The following is a 5,471-nucleotide window of genomic DNA, read 5'->3' as shown; positions in this document are numbered from 1 at the left end:
AGACCCATTTTTATGCATTTTTTTTCCTATGATAAAACTTACATAACATAAAATTTACTCCGTTAGCCTGTTTTTTTCAATGTTTATTTTTGAGACAGAGAGAGACGGAGCGGGAGCGGGAGTGGGGCAGAGAGAGAGACAGACAGACAGACAGAATCCGAAGTTCTCCAGGCCCTGAGCTGTCAGCCCAGAGCCCCACGTGGGGCTTGAACTCGTGAACCATGAGATCACGACCTGAGCCAAAGTTGGCGCTTAACTGACTGAGCCACGCGGGGGCCCCCATGTTAACCATTTTCGAGTGACCTGTGTTCAGTACAAAAGGGTGGAATGCTTCTCAATTTGCATGTCATCCTTGTGCAGGGGCCATGCCGATTTTCCCCGTGTTGTCCAAGTTTATGTGCTGACAAACTGAGCACTCCGTGCATTTATAAATGTACAGGTTCCAACATTAAAACTGTAGGCATACTGTGCAAGGGAGGAAAAAGAAAAAAAATGAAGGTGAAAGAATGCTTTTCCTAGTCAAACAAAAACAAAACCAAAATTGACACTTGTATGCTGCAAGAATTTTAGGGGAACTTTTCAGGCAGAAAAAAAACGATAACAGGTGGAAATTTTATTCCACGCAAAGGAATAAAGAACAACAGAGATAGTAGAAATGGGGAAGAAAACAAAAACATTCTTTTCTCCTGCTTAATTTCTTTAAAAGATATTTGACCAAAGCAAACGTGATAAAGTGTGTGGGGTTTATAACATATGCACAAGCAAGATGTATGACGACAATTTCACCAAAGACAAGAGGAGGAAAATGGAAGTGTGCTGTTTTAACTACGGGTTTAAGTGCACTGTTCTCACATGTCACGTGAAATGATGTAAGATTATTTAAAAGGAGACTATGGGGGCTCTTGGCTGGCTCAGTCAACAGAACCTGTGACTCCTAATCTCAGGGTTGTAAGTTCGAGCCCCATGTTGGGTGTAGAGATTACTTAAAAATGAAATCTTTTATGGGCACCGAGGTGGCTCAGTTAGTTAAATGTCCGACTCTTGACTTCGGTTCAGGTCATGGTCCCGGGGTCATGAGATCGAGCCCCGCATCGGGCTCCATGCTGAACACGGATCCTGCTTGGGATTCTCTCTCTCCTTTTCCCTTTGCCCCACACCTCCACTTGCACTGCTTACTCTCTCTCTCTCTCTCTCTCTCTCTCTCTAAAATAATAAAATAAAATAAAATAAAATAATCTTTTAAGAAATAAAAATAAAGGTAGACTATGATTAGTTACGATTCGTTAGATATTGTAAGTCCTAGACCAAGCACTAAAAACAACTTTCAAAGAAAATATAACTAGTAAGCCAGTAGTGGAGAGAAATGGAATCATGAAAAAATTAGGTTAATACAAATGAAGAAAAAACAAAAATAGAGCAAAGAGTATATTGGGATAAGTGGAAAACAAATACTAAAATGCTAAATTTAAGCCCAATCACATCAATAATTACACTGAATGTAAATGGTATATATACATATATACATATATATGTATACATATATACATACATATATATACATACATATACATACATATATACATATATATACATATATATACACATATGTATATATGTGTATATATATGTATATATATGTGTAGACATATATGTATATATGTGTTTACATATATGTATACACATATGTATATATGTATATGTATATATATATATATATATAAAACTAATTCATTGTTATATATCAAGTATAACTCAATTTATTAAAAAACTACTCCATTAAGGGCCTCTGGGTGGCTCAGTTGGTTAGGCATCTGACTCTTGGTTTTGGCTCAGGTCATGATCTCATGGTTTCATGGGTTCGGGCCCCGCATCAGGCTCTGTGCTGACCGTGCATGAAGACTGCTTGGAATTCTCCCTCTCTCTCTGCGTCTCCCCTTCTCGTGTCCTCTCTGTCTCAAAATAAATAAATAAACTCTGAAAATAATAAAAGGTAACAAAAATTAAAAACCACTCCATTAAAAAATAGAAATTGTCAGACTGGATGAGAAAAAAGCAAGATATGCTATCTGCAAGCAATCGTATACTATCCACAAGAAACCAATTTTATATATAAAAACATGGGCAGGTTAAAAAGTAAAGGGCAGGGGCGCCTGGGTGGCTCAGTTGGTTAAGCGTCCGACTTCAGCTCAGGTCACGATCTCGCAGTCCGTGAGTTCGAGCCCCGCGTCGGGCTCTGGGCTGATGGCTCAGAGCCTGGAGCTTGCTTTGGATTCTGTGTCTCCCTCTCTCTCTGTTCCTCCCCCGTTCATGCTCTGTCTTTCTCTGTCTCAAAAATAAATAAAGGTTAAAAAAAAAATTAAAAAAAAAAAAAGTAAAGGGCAATGAAACATATCAAGACAATGTACAAAAAAAAAAAAAAAAGAGTAAAAGGAGAGATAAATAAATGCCATGCCAGCCATAGGCAGAAGAAAGGGAATTGACTCTATTAATATTAGAGAAAGTAGGTTTCAGTTCAAGGGACCATAGTAACAAAGGATCAATTCATCGAGAAAACATAACAGTGCTACAGAGTTTCAAAATACATGAGGCCAAAGCTGATAGAAACAGAAAAAGAAATAGACAAAATTATAATTGTAGGTTTCAACACTCCTCTCTCAATAATTGTTAAAATATGTGGGCAGAAAATCAGTAAGAATACAGAAGACTTGAATAACATAACAACCAAATTAAATTAATTGGCATTTATAAAACACTCCACTTAACAACAGCAGAATAAACAGTATTTTCAAGTGTATATAGACCATTTATCAAGTTAGACCATATTTGGGGCCATAGAACAAGTCTCAATAAATTTTAAAGGATTGAAATCATTCATAGTATATTCTCTGACCACAATGGAATTAACTAGAAATCAATAATAGAAAGATATCCGCAAACACTCGGATGTTTGCAAATTAAACAACATACTTCTACCTAACGCTTAGGTCAAAAAAAGAAATCACTCAGGAGGGGTTCCTGAGTGGCTCAGTTAAGTGCCCAACTCTTGATATGGGCTCAGGTCATGATCTCACGGTTTGTGAGATCCAGCCCCGTGTCAGGTTCCGTGCTGACAGCGTGGAGCCTGCTTGGGATTCTCTCTCCCTCTCTCTGCCCCTCCCCCACTTGTGTGCACGCGCATGTGCACGCGCGTGCACCCTCTCTCAAAATAAATAAACACTATAAAATTTTTTAAAGAAATCACAACTAAAATCAGAAGATATTTTTAACTAAACGAAAACAAAAGCAGCATCTCGAAAAGTGGGGTGGACCTAACGCAGTGCTCTCAAGGAAATGTATTACTTTCAATGCTTATGTTGGAAAGAAAAAGGTTAAAATCAAATATCTAAAAAATATATAAATAAACAAATAAGTATAAAATCTCTTAAGCTTCCACCTTAAGAAACTAGAAAAAGAAGAGCACCTTAAACCAAAGTGGAAGGAATGAAATAACCAGAAATCAATAAAATAATAAGTGGGCAAAAATAGGGAAAACTAATGAAACCAAAAGCTTGACTCATTGAAAATACAACTGAGAAAGCTCTGCCTCACACTGAACAAGGATATAAAGGACACAATCTCCAATATCAGGAACAAACAATTCTACATATACTAAAAAGATAATATGGTAATTTATGCATTACTTCAAGCTAATAAACTCATCAAATTAGATAAAGGGGGAAAATTCCCTGAAAATCAGAACAACGAAAGCTCACGTGAGAAGAAATACTTAAAGTGTCTCAATTTATATTAAAGAAATTGAAATTGTTGTTATGAAACTTCCTACAAAAAAAAAAACCATTTGTTCCAGATGTCTTTAGTAATAAATTCTACCAAATACTTAAGGAAGGAATAAAACCAATCCTACACAAAAAAGTGGCGAGGAGAGAACTTTGCAATTTATTTTATGAAGCTAGTATTACCCTAACACCAACACTAAAAAAGAAACCAAAAGGATAGAAAACTACAGACTAGTACTCTTTGTGAACGCAGACACAAAATCATCAAGATTTTAGTAAGTCAGATTCAGTTAAATATTAAAAAAGGAACATACCAGGACCAAGTGGGATTTATCCCAGGAATGTAAGATTGATTCAATATGCAAAAAATCAATAAGTGTGATTCATCATCACAGACAAAAAAAGGAGAAGCTCTATGATCAACCAGCTCAACAGATGCAGAAAACATTTGACAGATTTCAACACCCATCTATGATTAAAAAATCAAACCGACTCTCAACAAACTAGAAATAGAAGGAAATATTCTCAATCTGATAGATCCACCAAAAATGTAAAGCTAGCACCATGCTTAATAATTTAAAACTGAATTATTTTCCCCTGCGAGAGGTTGCCCCTTGCCATTTCTATTCAACAGGAGTTCCTAGTCAATGATATAAGGCAAGAAACCAAAATAAAAGCCATGTAGTTTGGGAAAGGAAGAAATAAAACTGTTATTATCCACTGGCTATGTGGTTGTTCATGTAGAAAATCCTAAAGGATCTATCAAAAAGCAACTACAACTAAGAAGCAAATTTAACGGGCTCCTGGGTGGCTCGGTAGGTTGAGCGTCCGACTTCAGCTCAGGTCATGATCTCATAGTTCGTGAGTTCGAGCCCTGAATCAGGCTCACTGCTGTCAGCACAGAGCCCACTTCAGATCCTCTGTCCTCCTCTCTCTCTGCACCTCCCCCATTCACACTCTCTCTCTCAAAACTGAATAAACATTTAAAAAAAAGAAGTAAATTTAACAAGGTCAGAGAATACAAGCTCAACATACAAAAGTAATTGTAGGTCTAGAGTCTAGCAACGGACAATTGGAAACTGAATATTTTTAAATAATATCATTCACAATAGCATCACGAAGCATGAAATCTTTAGGGATAAATTTAGCAAAACATATGATGATATGTACATTGAAAATTCCAAGACTTGGCTGAGATAAAGGAATGAAGATTTAAGTACATGATGAGACGTACTTTGTTCATACTTCAGTTGACTCAGTATTGTTAAGATGTCAATTCTCCCTAAATTGATCTATTGGTTCCAGGCAAGCCCAATCAAAATTCCAGCAAGATTTTTTTGGCAGGAATTTACATAAAGATGCAAAAACCTAGAACAGTCAAAACAATTTTGGGAAAGAACAATCACTATTTGATTTCAGGACACAATATAAAGCTAAACTAATCAACATGGGGTGGATGGTGTTAGTATAAGGGTAGACGTAGAGATCTACGGAACCAATTCAAGAGTCTAGAATAAACCCACACATAAACAATCAATTGGCTTTCAATAAAGTTGCAAGATACCAACCGTGAAAAGACAGTCTTTTTAACAAATGGTTGAAATCAGTTTGGAAAAGATAGTCTCTTGAGCATATGGTTCTGGAAAAAAAATTGAATTTTCATATGACCAAAAAAAAAAAAAAAAAAAAAAAAAG

General features: G+C 36.3%; 1 pseudogene; it reads right to left on the bottom strand.

Moving 5' to 3' along the window:
- Nucleotides 1-316: 316 nt before the first annotated feature.
- Nucleotides 317-416, bottom strand: LOC122225712 (annotated as a pseudogene).
- Between the last annotated feature and the right edge of the window lie 5,055 nt (nucleotides 417-5,471).

The sequence above is a fragment of the Panthera leo genome, chromosome B4 (assembly GCF_018350215.1).
Source record: "Panthera leo isolate Ple1 chromosome B4, P.leo_Ple1_pat1.1, whole genome shotgun sequence".
In the NCBI taxonomy this organism is placed as follows: Eukaryota; Metazoa; Chordata; class Mammalia; order Carnivora; family Felidae; genus Panthera; species Panthera leo.
The sequence above is the reverse complement of the archived record's forward strand: the minus strand, read 5'-3'. Positions and strand labels throughout refer to the sequence as shown.